Source organism: Quercus lobata, chromosome 1, assembly GCF_001633185.2.
Source record: "Quercus lobata isolate SW786 chromosome 1, ValleyOak3.0 Primary Assembly, whole genome shotgun sequence".
NCBI lineage: Eukaryota > Viridiplantae > Streptophyta > Magnoliopsida > Fagales > Fagaceae > Quercus > Quercus lobata.
Genome location: NC_044904.1, coordinates 43,818,229 through 43,837,002, shown reverse-complemented (window position 1 = coordinate 43,837,002; position 18,774 = coordinate 43,818,229). Strand labels below are relative to the sequence as shown.

The 18,774-nt window shown below is 37.9% G+C and overlaps 1 long non-coding RNA gene across 1 annotated transcript; it reads left to right on the top strand.

Annotated features, from left to right (window-relative positions):
* Positions 1–7,559: 7,559 nt before the first annotated feature.
* LOC115957172 lies at positions 7,560–9,501 on the top strand. The gene is made up of 2 exons (XR_004084325.1): positions 7,560–7,761; positions 8,885–9,501. It is a non-coding gene; the product is annotated as an uncharacterized LOC115957172 (long non-coding RNA).
* The last annotated feature ends 9,273 nt before the right edge of the window (positions 9,502–18,774 follow it).

Genomic DNA, 18,774 nt, shown 5'->3' with positions numbered 1-18,774 from the left:
AGGAAAATTTTTTCATTTTACCATGAAACAAACACTTGAAAATAATTTCTTGTCATTTTCAAGTAAACAACCAAACACTATAAAATGAAAATATTTTCAGTACATTTGAAGATATTTTACTTCGAAACAAATGGAGCATAACAAATAAAAAAATATTATGTTCACATTATTTTAACAATAAATTATAGATAGAAAATTATTATTGGTTGTTCTTAATGACTAAAAAAATAATTTAAGTGCTAGATTTAAATTATAACAAATAATAATTAATCACCTATAATTTATTATGGAAGTAGTATTTCTCTAAAAGAAAATGGGAAAATTACTAGGTGCTCCCAAAAATAAAATGTCATGGTGTTCATCCCTCTTGTGGATCCCATAATGAATTTTAATTATGTAAAAATTTTGGATCAAAACATTGCTAAAACCTTAGGTTTCAACTCCTAATCATGGTTTTCAATCCAGGACTAGATTGTATGGTCCGACCAGGTTAGTCGTGAACTTCTCACTATTGTGGTTCTTTTAATCCTAAGAATCTCTCTATGCCAAAAAAACATAAAACTCTACGAACTGCGGTTAGATTTTACGGTTTTGAGAACTGTGGCCAGTTTTCGCAATTCACACAGTTCTTTTTTAAAAAATTATAGCCTTAAACCGTGTTGTACCAGGACTAGATTGTATGGTCTGAACAGGTTAGTCGTGAACTTCTCACTATTGTGGTTCTTTTAATCCTAAGAACCTCTCTATGCCAAAAAAACATAAAACTCTACAAACTGCGGTTAGATTTTACGGTTTTGAGAACTGTGGCTAGTTTTCGCAATTCACACAGTTCTTTTTTAAAAAATTATAGCCTTAAATCGTGTTGTATCAGGGTATTTACTGGCCGAAAAAAAATATATCGGCTACAAAGAATTTGAATTAAAAAAAAGAAAAAAAAAAGAAAGAGAATTTGAGGGAGAAAAAAAAAATTAAAAGGAAAAGGCCACGTTACCCCTCCCATTTTCTTCTTCTCCTTCTTGGCAACACTTTTCCCAGCAGCCTATGCCTTTTTCTTGTTTATTTGTTTTAGCTAGATACCCACCTTTTTCTTCCTCTTCTTTCAGCTCATTTCTTCCCTTTTCTTTTAGCTTCTAGCCATTTCTAACTTCTTTTCTCAGCTTAATTTTCTTTGGTTGTTTTTTCAGATTCGTGAGATAGCTAGGCACATGAGCTGTGAGCACTGAAAAAATAGGTCTGAGACTCTATTTCTTACTAGAATAATGCTAGAGATACAAATTATTTTACAAAGTCCCGAGCCCCACGTGTACATGTATCATCCTATCATATTTTTTTTGTCCACTTGTGCATATTGATGCTTTAAATATATATTTTTTAAATGGTTATTGAGCATTGAAAAAATAAGTTTGAGACTATTTCTTACTAGGAGTCCGTTTGGATATAACTTATTTTGCTGAAAACTGAAAACTAAAAACTGAAAACACTGTAGCAAAATAATTTTTAAATGTGTGAATAGTGCCGTGGGACTTGTAAACAGTGCATGAACAGTGCACTTTATCTCCTGCATAGTAAATTCATGTGATGTTACTGTTCATACGTGCTGGGAAAAGGAAAAAAACGTAGAAAACTCAAACGTGAATCCAAAACGTGGATCCAAATAGATACTAGAATAATGCTAGAGATACAAACTATCTTACAAAGTCTTGAGCCCTACGTGTACATGTATCATCCTATCATATTTTTTTTGTCCACTTGTGCATATTGATGCTTTTAATATATATTTTTTAAATGGTTATTATTTTTATTGGGTAATGTGCAGATTGACGCTTTTAATATTTTTTTTTAAATGGTTATTATTATTATTGGGTAAATATTTGGGGCTGAGATTGATATATTAAACATTAACTAAAATATGGATTTATAGTTTTAATTGGACTATTTTAATTAATTTTTCTATTTGTATTAATTTAATATATTTATTTATACTTTAAATAATTATTAAATTAATTATGATATCATCTCAATTCGATCTTGATTCGACCTTGATCCGGCCTTAAAAAACCTTTCTTTTACGGTTTATTGAATGGTCTGAAAACCATGCTCCCAATAAGAAATTATTCTCACTTGGTTGATACTTAGTAGACATTTAATTTAATTACTAGGTTGGGTCACACGTGCAAGGCACATGCTGGCCATGGTAAAAAGATAAGTGATTAAGGTTAAATTTAAAGTTTATTTTTAACACAAACAAAATATAAATCATTTAATTATGGAAGTACCTAGAAATGTTACCATCAAAAGACACAGTGATAGCAAACATAATACATTATTATAAGCTAATATTTCAAATATACAAATGTGCTTTGAATAGCACTACATCATAATATTAAGAACATTTGATGTCCTAAAGAACTCCAAAATGTTTATTGTATTAGAAGGCACATAGGGTGAGTTTGGTATCAGCGTTTAGTTTTTATGTACAACTTTTTAAAATCTCACTTTTTCTCATATTTACTCACATTTTCAATTTTTTTAAGGTACAAGTGTACTTTAAAACACTTTCAGCAAAAAATTAGATAAGCTATTCCCAAACAAACCCATAGTAGTAGACATTATAGGTTGAAACTATTTCTCAAAATATATATTAGAAAGCACATAATGGATTACCAGCATGCCTTTTCCACTTCATTTGTCTATATTGAATTACAAAGTGATACACTAAATAATAACAATGATGTATCTATTTGCCTTCCTTTATGTGCCTTTCTTTTAATATCCCAAACATAGATGTCTTGCATTATAAAAAACTTAAAATTCATAAGGGGAATCATGAACAACGATAATGTTGAATCTATGTTGTAATTCTCCCAAGATGTCAGACTTTGATAAGGGTATTTTTGGCCTGTAAAAAGTATTCTTAATTCTATGACCCGTCAGGATGAAAGCACCCCACTTGAGATTTGTCAGGATAAACTCCCCACTTCGCCTCCTTACGCCCCGACGGTATAAGTGCCACGCTTTCCTCAAACGCCTGTCAACTTCCTAGAAAACTTGTCAAGTGCCACACATTTTGGTCCCAATGGGTGGCTCACGCGTAAGCCCAACGCGTGGTTGGCATGTGAGCTTGACGGAGACCTTTGTATGAACCCAACAAGTGGCCACGTATGAACCCAACGAGTGGGTACGTGTGAGCCCGACAGGTGGCCACATATGAACCCGACAGGTGGGTACATGTGAGCCCAACGGATGGATACATATGAACCTGACAGTTAAATACACTGGGACCCATAAACTTTTGCGTCTTCTTCACTCATGTATATCCCTATATGGAAATAATTTGCACACCACGTCCAAAGATCCTACAACACGCTCGTATTCTCCCCATATGGGAAGAGAAGCCTTGAAATCTCACAGCCTTAACTTTGAATCTTCTTTACAAGGAAAGCTCCTACATTCAAGGGATCTCAATTAACCCTACGCCACTATATAAACACCAGACCTCCTCTCCCTTAAGGTACTTGAAAAAATTCTAGTTCTCACACTATTGACTTCTTAGAGATTTTCCTATCACTAACTTAACTTTCGGAGGGTTTTTGGCCGACACCCCACCAGTGCTCTCTGTTGGTTCTTTGTTTTCTCATTCTTCAGGAACCTTAGTTGGCGCATGTGTGAACGATCAGCTCATTGACAATTATTGTGCATCATCAGTTGGTGCCGTCTGTAGGGACAAGTGATTCACTATATCATTGCTTCTAAGACAAAAGAGTTGCATGGTCCAGACGCGATCAATGGCTACCATCAACCAAGAGACTAGGAACCCTACAATGCCTTGGAGAGACAAGTGCAAATCCTCGCCGCAGCAGTTGAGTGGCTTACCCAATGCAATCAAGAGTTGGGATAGCAATTGAACCAAAGGAATGAGCGATGACCTAACGATCAACGTGACAAATGGGACGGTGGCGAACACAACGACAACTACCCCCCAATAGGAGATTGGCAGGAAAGGGAAGATCAGGAAGAAAGCAATGTTGCTAGTAGAAGGGATCAATAGGAGGACATTGATCGTCCGTTCGTGCTAGAAAGCAGTGCGATACGCATGGCACAGGACATGCAGATGATGAAAGAAAATATGGATATGATGATGAACACCATGAGAGGGCAAGTGTCCACCAGCCTGGACGAACTGGTCCATCGAACCGATTCACCTTTCACAACGCGGGTCACCTCTTTCCCCCTTCTAGCCAAGTTCCGGATGCCACAAGTAGAGGCATATAATGAATTGAAGGACCCACTCGACCATTTGGAATCATTCAAGACCCTCATACATCTGCAAGGGGTTTCAAATGAAATTATGTGCAGAGTTTTTCCTACCACACTCATGGGGCCAGCTAGATTGTGGTTCAGTAAGATAGCCCCCAACATTGTCTCAACTTTCAAGGAGTTGAGCGAACACTTTGTCGCACACTTCATTGGCGGGTAAAGGTACAAGAGATCTTTGGCAAGCCTACTGAACATCAAGCAACGAGAGGATGAGGGCTTGAGGTCATATGTTACTCGATTCAACAAAGAGGCTTTTTTGATTAATGAAGCCGAAGATAAGGTCTTGGTCATGGCTTTCACCAACAGACTCTAGTCCGGGGAGTTTTTTACTCTCCATCTACAAAAACGACCCAAAGATAATGGCTGACATGTTATATAAAGCTACAAAGTTCATGAACGTTGACGACGCCATGATAGCTCAAGGGGGCAGGTCGAAAAAGAGAGAAAGGCAAGATGACCCTTGTCAAGGTAAAGGAAGAAAATCTGCCCGGATGAATGACCGAAGGGACAACAGAAGATTAAGGCCTCCATCTGGCAGGATGGCCAATTTCACCCCACTAAACACCCTACTTGACCAAGTCCTCATGTAGATAAGGGATGACCCAGCACTAGCATGATTGGACAAGCTGAAGGGTAACCCCAACGAAAGGCCGAGGAACAAGTATTGCCATTTTCATCAAGACCATGGGCACGACACTTTTGAATGCTACGACTTAAAACGGCAGATAAAGGCCTCATCAAGCAAGGGAAACTACAATGATTCATTAGGAGAGAAAGAGTTGGAGAAAACCCGCCGAGGGATCTAGAGCCCAACCGATGGGTTAAAGAGCGACCAAAAGCTCCACTTGGAGAGATAAGGGTAATCTTAAGGAGAAGTACGATGGTGCGGATCACCGGTCATTTGCCTAAGCTAACAAGGGTTGATGACCCAACTATCAACTTTACTGAAGAAGATGCTCGACGACTCCACCACCCTTATGACAATGCTCTAGTCATCAATCTGTCAATAGCTGACTTCAATACCCAACGGGTCTTAGTGGACAATGGGAACTCGGGTGACATCCTTTACTATCCTGCCTTCCAGTAGATGAGGATCGACGAGGAGCGGCTTCTACCATCGGACACACCACTCGTAGGATTCGATGGTGCCAAAGTCTTCCTTGTCGAGTCCATTACCCTGCCAGTGACCATTGGCACTTATCCTCAGTAGCTCACCAAGGAGATCTTCTTTTTAGTTATCGATTGTTCTTCTACCTATAATGCCATCATTGGGTGACCTAGACTCAACGCATGGAGAGCAGCCGCCTCTACTTACCACTTGCTATTAAAATTCCTGATGGAGTACGAGGTAGGAAAGGCACGCGAAGATCAGATAGCAACTCGCGAATGCTACATAGCCACTTGCGTTTCTTCGTTTCTCGTGCCTCTTCGCTCTATAAATAGTCTAATGCTTTACTGACCCTTTTGTTTATTATTTTTACTCCCTTGCTTTCAACGAAGCTCTTGTTTATTCGTCGCCTTATCGAGCCAACTCATCGCTTTTGAGAACCATCTGTCGTGCTTTCCTTTTACCATCGATTTTATCAAGTAAGTTCCCTTTCATCTTTCTATCTGTATGCTCTTCATTCCTAATCGTATTTTTTACTTAAATAGTTGTCGGTCTAGAGTCCAATCCTTGTGTGTGTATATGCTTAGTATTCATTCATCGCTTGTAGGTGAGAGAATGTCAGATGGTAGTGAAGCAATGAGTGAACATTCGTCGTCAATCCATTTGGTTATGAGCAATGATAAGGTTTATCCATCGGGATACGAATCCATAGTAGAGGATTCAACTAGCTCCCAAGAGAGGGAATCGTCAGCCCATTTTTCTGAGGAAGAGGAAGAGGAAGAGGAAGAGACCACTAGCCCGTCGGGCCTGAACAAGTCGCCACGTGTTGCCTAGTGTTGGTTAAAGACCTTTTTACCCTTGCAAATGATACAAACCCCGAGACAAGATGATTAATGACCATAAAAACATTTCGATGTACTCCGAGATCTGTTAGCCACCCCAATGAACAACGGAGTAGGGGGCTATTGATAAAGGTATTTTTAGCCTGTGAAAAGTTTTCTTAATTCTTTGACCCGTCAAGGCGAAAACATCTCACCTGAGATTCGTTAGGATAAACTCCCCACTTCGCCTCCTTATGCCCCAGTAGTATAAGCGCCACGCTCTCCTCTAAAGCCCATCAACTTCCTAGAAGACCCATTGGGTGCCACACATTTGGTCCTGAAGGGTGGCTCGCACGTAAGCCCAAAGTGTGGTTGGCATGTGAGCCTGACGGAGACCTTTGTATGAACTCGATAGGTGGCCACATATGAACCCGACGGGTGGGTGCCTGTGACCCCAACGGGTGGCCACATATGAACCCGACAGATGGGTTCGTGTGAGCCTAACAGATGGATACATATGAACCTGATGGTTAAATACACTGGGCTCCATAAAGTTTTGCATGTTCTCCACTCATGTATCCTTATATGGAAATAACTTGCACACTACATCCAAAGATCCTACAACGCGTTCATATCCTCCCTATATAGGAAGAGAATCCCTGAAATCCTGGGGCCTTAACTCCAAGTCTTCTTTACAAGGAAAGCTCCTACATTCAAGGGATCTTAGTCAGCCCTACGCCACTATATAAACACTATACCTCCTTTCCCTTAAGGTACGTGAAAAATTTATGGCTCTCATACTATTGAGTTCTTAAAGATTTTCCTATCGCTGACTTAACCTTTGGAGGGTCTTTGGCCGACACCCCACCGATACTCTCTATTAGTTCTTTGTTTTCTCATTCTTCGAGAACCCTAGTTGGCGCATGTGTGGACAATCAGCTCACTGACGATTTTATGCATCATCAGACTTCATTGCTCTTACATAGATGAAATCCTTTTATCTGAGGAAAGCTTGACAAAGCTTTCAATAATTTTGATTCCATTCTACAACCAAAAAGTCAATGTATTTTCTTATATTTTGTTATAAAAAGTGAAAAACATAGGTTTTAAATTTGTTGTCATTGTTGAGCATGCTAAAAATAATAATAATATTCCTCTGCTTAACAACCAGCAATAATTTCTTCTAGTCCTATAGATAATGAATTTGTTCTGGTAGTAAACTTTGAAACAAGCTTTGTAACACCCCAGCCCATCATATATATATATATAGCCCCACCTACCCCCTTAATTCCCCTCCACATATTCACAAAATATCTCACTCTTTTCTCTTTGGCCTGCCATAACTCACTTTGCTCTCTTTATCTTTTCTTTTCTCACAAACACAACACTCCTTTCACTCCCTCACACTCTCCCACTAGTACCTACTCCACACCACCATCTCTACCATCATTTGTTCGACAAGATCACCGAAAAAACTTCTTAGGAACCTTTGCATCTTCACATCTTTTATTTGAGGTAAATTTTCTTAATCTTTTTGGTGGGTTTATATGCTTTTGCTAGAGGCTTCTTTATCTAAGCTTTGATAATAATACTCATGTGATTTATGAGTTTTGGAAGTGATATTCATGTGTTTATATGTATTGGTTTTATGTTGGTAGAATTATTTGATGAGTGAGTTTATAGTTTTTACAATAGTGGTTATCTAAGTAGTGAAGATTTGGGAGTTTTGGTTTTTTAATGTGAAATAAATAGTGAATATAATTTTTATTGATTATTTGGAGCTAGTTAAAGATTCTAATTGTTTTTCTTGGAGAATATTATGATTTTGGTGTCATGGGTCTCTTGATGATATTATATAAATCTTGTGGGAACTACTTATTAAGTGTTGAGGTTTTGATGTTAAGAGATAATACCTTGAATGATTTATGAGTATAAATTGGTTTATGCCGTGTATTTTATATTGTTAAGAAACTTTGGATGTGGAATACATTATTTGTGAGGCTAAATACTAAGCTTGCCTAAATTAATTGCTTATTTGGCAATTTTTAATTTGTAACTAGATACAATTTCAAGTTTTATACTTATTGTGATAGGTTTGCTTGATATTGTTTAAGTTTTAGCTAATCTCCTTTGGAGCTTGGAGAATTAGGCTCGTGGGTTGTAAGGTAAGTGGCTTTTTAATGAGATTTTTGGAAAATAATCATGTTGCATAAACGTTGTTTTTGGGTCAAACAAATTTTGGAAAATTATTTGGAGAACTATGTTTTTCTAAAAAGTGTTATGTTGTGACCTTACTATATATAATTATATATGAAAAGTGCATCATATTTGGTATTGCATATGGGGAAATGCATGAGTATCTAACATGAAAAAAGATAAGCATCATTGAATTCCTTTGATAATAGATTTCATGGATTTATGGTATTATTTGGAAATACTAAAGATGTGTTATCTTAACTTGTATTATTTGGGAAATTGATAGAAAATCTTATTGACAAGAAATGATTTTGAAAATTTTGGAAACTTTGTGAAATGCTTGGATATTATAAAGTTTTATGAAAATACTTGGAAATGAACTACGAGTTTCAATTTCATTTAGCTGTGAGCTTTATGTTGTTTGACCCTTGTGCTGTGACAGGAGTAATTACCCAGCCAGATGCCACAGTCTTTATGGCACCCCGTCTTCGTGGCATATTGATATCTTCGTGGCATAACTGATGTCTTTATGGCATACTTGACATCTTTATGACGGCTTGTCTTGTGGCCTTGGGTTGAACTTCTTAGTTTTGGAATGGTATTGTTACTGCTCACAGTATATATAGATACTATGTAGTTTCATGGTAAACATTTTAATGATCTTTGTGCTAAACTATTTAAATCATTCTTGTCATGTTATTACTGAAATTGATTTTTCAGAAATCGAATTGGAATTCCCAAATTAGTGCATGTTTATAATTTATTCATCATCATGAAACTTGCATTTCCCTTACCCTCATTAATTATGCTACTTACTAGACTTTGTCTTATCCCATCATTTTACAAACTTTTTCAGAGTAGACAACAATCATTTTGAGTCAAGTTTTTGTGGCTAGCAGTAGTTAGACTAACTACTGATGAAAGCTAGACTTTTGTTATGGTGATCTTTAGATGATGTACATCCTAGAGTAGGGTTGACTCATTCTTTTGTATCTAATAATGGTTATGACTTATATTCCCACTGATGGGATAAGCTGATGATATATAATTATATTTATTCAGACCTCTATTCTTTTGTGACCAATAATCCTTGTAATTATTGTATATAGCTCTGACTTACTTTGGGAGTATCTTTAATGGAATTATTATGATAATTCTTGATGTTGGTACTTGATATGAATTATTTGGATTGAATTGTCAAAAATGAAAAATTTACAGGTACCTTTGAGATGTATTTCTCATGCTTTGAATCCTTTTAGGTTTGGAGCATGACAATCTTCTTATTAAAAGTTCAAATTCAAATGCCCCAATCTCGCACAAGGCTTTTAAGGCTTTGTTAGAAAAAGAGAATTCAACATGATAAAAGAAAAGGAAGAATGCAATGAGAAAGAGAAAGATATAGGAATTTGAAAATTGTTCCCTTTGTCTTTAGCAAAGTTTTCACTTGTCTTTAGGAAATACGTGTCTAAGATTTTAGAAATAAGAAAAAAAGAAAAGAAAATAACGTAAAGAAAGAAAAAACAAAACACTAAACTCAGAAAAAAAGAAAAAACCCCACAATCCAAAAGATTATTCTAGCGCACCATCATCATCGCACCAAAACAAAAAGGGAATAGTCAAGAGTAACACAAGTATTAAGAATAGCTAAAGATAGCCTTGTATGTTTCAGTAAATGCACCAAAAAAAAGAAAAAAAAGGTAAAGCCAAAATAAAGCATAATCACATGATGACTTCCAATTAGTTGGAAATTTTCAACAGTATAATATAAGGCGTTTAGTTGTGCATGAAGCTAAAAGAAAAAGAAAAGAAAATACAAAATCTATATATTTTAGTAAATTATTGATGCGCATGATAATTGGTAGATAAACCCATTAGAAAGTCCCTTAAGACTAATGCATTTATAAATCAATTTGAAGCTATTTTGATTAATGCTTTTAAAAAGTGGATAACAATCACTCATTTCGAGAAATTCATTTCTACGAAATTTTTTCTTATTTTGAGACATCTATCACATTGCATTGGTGTCAACGAAGTTCTCAGATGTTTGCATCAATTGTCTTTTGAAATCTATAGCACACCCTTATTTTCATTTTATAACTAACTTATAATATATTTCTTCATTTACTCAAATTATATATCTAACTTGAAAATAAATATAAATATAAATAATACAAAAAAAAAAGAGCAAGAAACAAAGAACTATCATGTAAACCTATAAAACATTACTAAGAGTACCTTGAGCAACCACATCAGCATGTGTAAACTCTTGCAAAATAGAAAAAGTTACCCATTTTACTTATTTTGACCCCAAAAAAACCTACATCAGTGGGTGTAAAATTGTGCATTTATGCACTATTGCTATAGTAATTGAGCATATATGCACGGTTACTGTAACTCTTGTATTTATTATTTTACATTTTTTTCTCTCTCCTCACCTTACTCTCTCACTTTTAGCTTCTACTCTCACCTCTCTCACTTTTATCTCTAGTCCATCAATCCAGCCTCACCAACACGATCAAAACAGAAAGGAGAAGAGATGACATCTCGGCCTGAGCGATGACATCTCGGCTGGCACCAAGGATAGAATCGTTGTGTATTTCACTAGTTGGTGCGAGATTCAGCGAACCTATAAGGATTGCTACGCAGTGAGGATGATATTTCGGGGGTTTTAGGTTTGGGTCGACGAGCGAGACGTATTGCTCGACTCGGCGTACAGGAAAGAACTGCAGAGTGTGTTATCGAGCGAGAACAAGAACAACAAGAACTCAAGTTTTCATCAAAGGGAAGTATATCGGAGGAGTCGAGACGATCAAGCACTTGTGGGTTGATTAGCTTTTCATCAAAGGGACGAGGTGTTTTTAATTTTTTGTTTGATCAGTTTTGGATTTTCTGTTTGATTAGTGGGTTTTGGGGTGATGGTGGTTGATGATGTTGGGTTAATGATGGCGGTTGGGTGGGTTGATGATGGTGGTTGAGTGGGTTGATAATGGTGGCTGGGTGAGTGGGTTGATGGTGGTGGTTGGGTGGGTGTGGATTGATTTGAAGATGAATATATTATTTGAATAAATGTGTATAATAGACAAACTGATGTGGGTGTTTTGTAAAAATGAGAGTGTAAAATAGTAAAAGTAGGTTTTAGATGTGCAAATTTAAAAAAAATTTGCATCCACTGATGTGGATGCTCTTATAGCGTCCAGATATTTGTAACAGAGACTCGCATCAAAGAGATTAGCCATAACAATTGTCCATTCAAGATTAGTTAGAGAAGATAATATATATATATATATATATATATTTTATAGGTAGTTAGTGAAGATAATATGTAAGACTGGACTTAAGATCCAAAAGACCAGTAACCACATAAGGCCAGTTGCTAGTTGTAAACACCGCATTTTGTACCCCTTACGACTTGAACCTTTGTTTCCCAATAATGTTGAAATTCTAAGACACAAAGTTGGTTTAGGGCCCAATCAGATTGCAAATTGACTTGAGAGATGTTAAAATGAAAAATATAACTTTTTAATAAGCTAAAAATCTATTTTTGGAGAATAAAGGCCAAAAGATACCCTAGGCCTGCATACGCAAGCATAAACCTGCGTACACAGGCACGAGCCTGCACATGCAAGTAGGGTTTCAAGAGTACTAGAAAGACAAGTTTTCTGCATTAAAGACTATGGTTTAGAACAAATCTCACATCGTCTGGGAGCCGTTGCAAACCGCCATTTTCACAATTTAAATAGTCATACATGGTACCTTTAAAAAACACACAGAAATTCCACGGGAAAACATTAAGATTCATTAGAAATAGTAAATCAAAGAGGAAGTTTTTCACAAAACATCCTCAAGTTAATTTTATTTGATTAGGGCATTTTCTGGCCTTGATCTCTGAATTTTAAGATTACTAATCACACGTTTATTGATTTGTGATAGATTTGATTGAGGGGAACAGTAAAAAATCAAGCCTATGAGCTTTTTACTTTAAGGTATCTTTTAAACATTTTATTTTTATTTTTTGCTTTTGATTCTGTTTTTGCTTTGTATCTTTACTTGTTTTCAGTTTTAGTATGTTTTTTTAGTTTAGATTTATGTGTTGTATGTCCTAAAAGCATGTTAGGTTTCTAGATTTAAGCTTTCAAGTGTTTTTTTGCGTTTCTATTCCTGGGTTAAGGTTTAGGGTGTGCCTACGTGCGCATGCTTCTTCCATGCGTACGCAGGCTTGAAGTATGTGTACTCATACAACTGGCTTGCTTACGCAGGCATATGTATGTACACGCATACTCGTACCCAAAAACCCTAATTCAAGTTTTCTGCTCTTGTTCCTTCTTTCATTTCACATCATTTGCATCTGTTTTAACCTTCTTGTATGCTTCTAAGCTTTATACTTCTCTGTCCACATGTTTGTTTGCTATGGTATGCTAGATTAGGGCTTTCTTTTAAAGTTTCTTGCTTTTTAATACCATGTCATGCATTTACATGTCCATGCACAATGCCATAGGTGTTAAGTTGCTACAAGGTAAGAAAGGTAAGTCATGCATTCACATGAGCATGCATATTTGAATATGATTTTGCTTTTATGATTGTTTGGATAACACATTCTTGATACCTTCAATGTGATTCTTTGATGTCCTCATGCTATATGTATGCTTGCTGCCTTGGAGGGATATGATGCTAGATGAATGCTAGGATCTGTGAGTTGACATGTTTTGCCATGCTATGCTAGATGTATGTTAGGATATGATATGATGAAGCATGATTAGATATATGTTAGGGTATGCCATGATCAAATGTATGTTAGGCCTTGTTTGATTGCCATGATAGATGTATGGTTAGAGATGATTGATGCCATGTTGAGTGATTAGATGTATGCTAGTGTGTGTGTGAGTTAGAATAACATTATTAAGTGTGTCTTTAATAGGATTAAGACATAAGACACAATAAAAGGAAGCCAACCTTAAGATTGGGCGGTTTTGGGTGCTTAACACCTTCCCAAAACCTTACCTTAACTCTGAACCCATATTTCTAATAAGATAAAAAGATCCTTCCTCGAGAGGACGTTACATATATGGTTCTTAGACCATTACAAAAACTAGGTGGTGACTCCCATCCGTTGTGTCCACACCAATAACTCAAGACAATAGCACTATATGCTACTGATACACCCTTATACATTTGTAGATTCTAACTGTTGGAGTGAGTGTGTTTCAAAGACTTAAGGCCCGTTTGGTACGTGTGTTTAAACAACAGTTTTCAGTTTTTTTAAAAATGCGTGTGGGAGAAAAAATATATGGAAATACGTGTAATGTTGTTTAAAAACTAAAAACATAGATTTAAACTTGCGTACCAAACGAGGCTTTAGCCTTTGGCTTTGTGTCCCACATTGGTTAGAGATGAGTCTTCATGTGTGTTTATAAACCATTGCACAATTTAAGTGGTAACTTGGAATATAATGGGCTAGGTGTCGACTTGGGCTTGGATTTGTTCATATCTCTCTTAGGCCTTATTCTTTTCCCTTTCTTTCTTTTAGCCCAAATTTGGTTTATCCATTGGTTAGAATCTGAGCAACCCATTGGGCATTTAATGAGCTACCCGTTAAGCACCAATTCTGCACAGTAACCATTAGAGGTCTAGCCCATTAGATAGCCCACTAATCTTCCTTTTGTTGGCATATAAAACCCTTGTTTCATTCCTTTTCTCTTCAGTTTTTTTAGCTCTACACAGCCACCTCTCTCCCTCTATTCTGCTCTATTTTTCTGCTCATCTCCACAGAAAATTTCAGCATCTATTTTTTTGGTTTTAAGGAAAGACAAGTAAGGTTGTTCTTAGTTCTTCTTGATTGGATGTGCGTTAAACTTGAAGAATTTGCTATAGTCTAATCCTGGGGGGTTGTTTGGCCAAGAGATTTGATGATGCTGAAATCACCAGTCAAAATGATCATCCAGAAGGGAAGCCGTCCACAGCCAACAAGATCCTGAAAAGGTAAATGAAGAATAGAAGAAGTGTGGGTCATCGGTGTGGTGTCTGCCACAAAGCTCCCGATGATAAAGTCAGAATGCCTAGAAGAAAAGAAGATTCAGTACTAGGGTATGAGAGAGTATTAGCTAGAGTTTCGATACCTTTTTTAGGTCTTGGGGTGCTAGTATATATATGCACTTGTTTCTTCCTTCTAACTGTTGGTGGTGCTTTAATAGTGGTTTCAATGTGGTATTTGTAATGCTTTTGTGGGGTGTTAATGGCAAGATGTCTCTCCAACGGTATGAAGGCTCATTACTGTCATGTAACGATTCATCATTGATTGTGGGTGAATGGTCTCATCTTTGTCTAGCGGGTACCATGAAGTGGATGAAGATCAATGTCACCTTCGTCCAATATCTTTTCTATGGAAGAGGATAGAATCGAGATGATCAACTGCCCCCCTATTCCAAGGTTGTCCATCTTTGGGACAATCATAGGAATATGTTTTTTTTTACGGTTGAGGCGCTTGGGGTTCCACTCTCCGTATTAATTGCTCTGTGGCGCGTGGCACGCAACGTGGCCACGTGTCATATTCTGACCAGCTAAAGGGTCTTGTTTCCAATGAAAACCTTTCAACTTTCCTACGCTTTTTGAGGCAAACCTTTTTAATCTTTGCCTTTCTCCTCTTATTTCTTCATTTTTCCTAGCGTTTAGCTTTTCTGACTTCACAACTACTCCTTTGCGTTTTGCTCTTTGTCTTCTCAGTTCCTTCCTTTTTTCAAGTACGCCCCTTATTTAAGCCTTTTTTCCTTTTGGAGTTTTGCTGCTTTCCTTTATTTATGCTCCTATTTCCTTTTTAGAGTTGTATTGTTCTTCTTAATGGTTGACTACTCTGAAATTAGGCACACTTCTCCCTCCATTGCCTTCTTTTTTGCTCGTTTAGAGGCGCTAATAGATTCCTCTAGTGACCAATTAGGTGCGCTTTCAGACTGCTCTAGTGACCAACACCTACAGATTGAGGATTTTGTTCTAAGTGGTAGTAGCCTTGGTCTGGTGTTGGGTAACCTATACCCATTGTTGTGCCAATCTTTAGCTTGGTTTAAGTTTGTGCGTGGGGTTTTAAGGAGGGAAAGTATGGGGTCTCAGGTTAGATTGAGTGACTTGGAGACTGGTTTGTCCTCCAGTGCTGGCACGGTTGGGGCTGAGACAGATACAGCTACCTCCGTGCCATCTTCCATACCATCGTCCTCTCACCATTCCGTTTCTACTACACCTCAAGCCTTTCATGCCCTTAAAGAAAAGTGTTCTTTGAAAGTAGATACTTTTAGTAGGTTTAGGGATAGGTTCCAGTTCCCTAAAGAGACTAGGGTTCGTCTCCCTAGGAAGGGCGAAAAGGCCTGTGCCTTTGCTCATGGTGAGGTTTGCTTTTATGAGGTGTGTCCTTGTGCGACCTCAGATTTCCTGTCCACCCATTCATAATGGAGCTTCTCCACCACTTAAACATAACTCCAAGGCAGCTTATGCCGAATTCTTAGAGAATCGTCATAAGCTGTATGGTGATTTGGACGACCATAGCTGACGGGAATATGATCATGCTGAATAAGTTAGTCCACCTCTACCGCTTAAAAGAGTCCAAGGAATCTGGGTATTATGAACTTTTGCCCTGGGATAGAAAGTCTCGTCTCGTTGTCAAGCTCCCGTCGTCCTTCCGCTATTGGAAATTTATGTATTTCTTCGTGTCGGGTGATGGTTGGGAGACCCTATCTGACGACTTTTGAAGGGACATCCCTAGGCTGCTGCGGTGGTGGGAGACCCCTCAGCTTGGTGCGTTTGCCTCCCATGAGATGTTTTTCTTTTTTCAATCTACTATTTGTATTAATCGTCCTTTCAAACCTTGTGTATTCTTCTACTTTGTAGTGAAAGAGCGTCCCAAGCTTGAAAGTAAGTTTGAGGAGCATGTTTAAGAGGTTGTTAAGTACGCAAGTACTATTGAAGATTTTGACGAGCTCGTTGATCCACGAACTTTGGCTCGTCACTATTTGGGGCCAAAGCCTTCTCACTACGTCCTTAGTGCAATTCATCAGGAAGAGAGGAAGTGTGAGTTATCCTAATACTTAAAAAATGGGTCGTCTTTCCCTTCTTTCGCCTTCTTTTTCTGACTTTAATTTTGTTTTTCCCTTCCGCAAAGATGACGACCAAGTTTAACCAGGAGTTGTATGCCAAAATTAAGGCAAAGAAGAACGAGCCCCTCTCCAGCATCAGTATGCGGAGGTTAAGGGTTGTAGAGAAGGAGAAAGAAAAAGAGCTGGTGGAGAAAGGATTGTCCACTCCTACCCTGGCGTGCCACTTCCCCTAGAGTTTCTATTGAGGGGATCGTTCCTCGTGGCAAGAAGTGCAAGACTGGAGACAATGGAAAGGAGAAAGTGGGTGCCAACTTTTAGGCGGATGCTGGGACGGTTGTGTCTAGGGCAAACAAGGTCATGACGCCTGAGGACTTAAAGGAAATCGCTGTCGTGCCCTCCCACGAGATGGTGAACCGTCACGTGCATAAGCTCATCTAGGTAGTTTATCGTTTCTTTTTATTTTATTTTATCTTTCTTCTACCCTTAGTTGGTCTTGATTCTTTGCGTGATTGTGATTGTTAGGTGTTGGTCGAGACGATGCACATTACTTCTCAGTACCTGATGAGTAAAGAGAAAGCTGTGGTGGCCACCTCTAAGGCGGAAGCGTTGGAGGCAAAAGCTTTTGGCCTTAGGAAGGATCTGATAGAGGCCATGGATGCCAACAACTCGTCTAAGGAAAGAATCCAGGCCTTAACTGAGCAACTAAATGCAAAGAAGCTGCTGGTGAAGCAGAAGGACGAGCAGATCACCGCTGTTAACCAGAAAATGAAGAATGCTGTTGCCAAGGCCGTCCACACTTTCCAACTCACAGACGAGTATAATGTCATTTTATTTGGCTGGTACTTTAAAGGTTTTAAGCTATTAAGATGATATTTAGTGAAGCACGACCCTGAGACTGATCTGGAGGATTTGGACTTTGAGGCCATAGACAAAGAGATCGAAGTGGACAAGACAGCTCAAGCTGCCCGGGCTGCTGCTGCTGAAGACCCTCTGGTGCCCGAAAAAGAGGACAATGCCCCTCCAGCTTAACTTCTTTCTTTCTTTTCTTTTTTTTTGTTTGCCCCGCATGTTTTGGGGTCGTTAAATAGTTTAGTTTACACCTTTTGAATGCCTTGCATGTTTTGGGGCTATTGAACAATTTATAACCTTTATATATATATATATATGTGTGTGTGTGTGTGTTCGTGTGTTTATTTCCTTCGTATGATTCGTGAATGGTTTACATTTCTCGCCTCGCTTTTCTTTGCTAGGGCATGTTCTTCGTCCTTCCGGGGACTTAGAGAAAATTTTTGTTGGAACATGCTCTTCGTCATTCTTGGGACTTAGAGAAAATTTTTCTTAGAACATGCTCTTTGTCCTTCTTGGGACTTGGAAATGATTTATATCCTTTTGGAAAAAAAATTTGTGGACGATGCACATCCATTTAAGGAATCTTATCATTTTTTTAAAAATTTTTTTATGTGGATGATATACATCCATTTAAGGAATCTTATCGTCTTAACTTGGTAGAAGATTTTCGTATCCCGTTGGTGATTTAGTTCAGACATAAAGGGAAAAGTTAAGCAGAAACATTAGGAGTTAGACGCTGAATAATAAGTTTATTGATCTTCTTAAAGGAAAAGAAACACTAGATATCATTGATTGCTTACAAACGGGCTACAGTTCCACTTGTAATACCTTTTATGATGTTCAACATTCCATAGACGAGGCAACTTGTTCCCATCCTGGTCTTCTAGGTGATAACTTCCACATCGAGAGTAATAGACGACTTTATATGGTCCTTCCCATGTTGGCCCTAATTTACCTTGTGCTGAGTCCTTCGTTGTAGGCATTATTTTTCACAGAACGAGGTCTCCGATGTTAAATCTTTTGAGCTTTACCCTTTGGTTGTAGTACTCAGTCATCTTTTGCTGGTACTTGGCCATTTTCTGAGAGGCTTGATCTCTAACTTTGTCCAAACAATCCAAGTTTAGCTTCAATTCGTTGTCGTTGCTGCGTTCGTCAAAGAACTCCTTCCTAAGGCTGGTGAGCCCTATTTCTACAGGGATGACTGCTTCTATACTATACGTTAGGTTGAAGGGTGTCTCTCTTATTGGGGTTCTTACTGTGGTTCTGTAAGCCCATAAAACGCTTGGTAACTCTTTGGGCCATGCTTCCTTTACCCCCACTAATCATGCTTTGATGATCTTCAGCAATGTTTGATTCGTTACTTCTATCTGTCCATTGGCTTGAGGATGTCCTAGGGATGAATACTTGT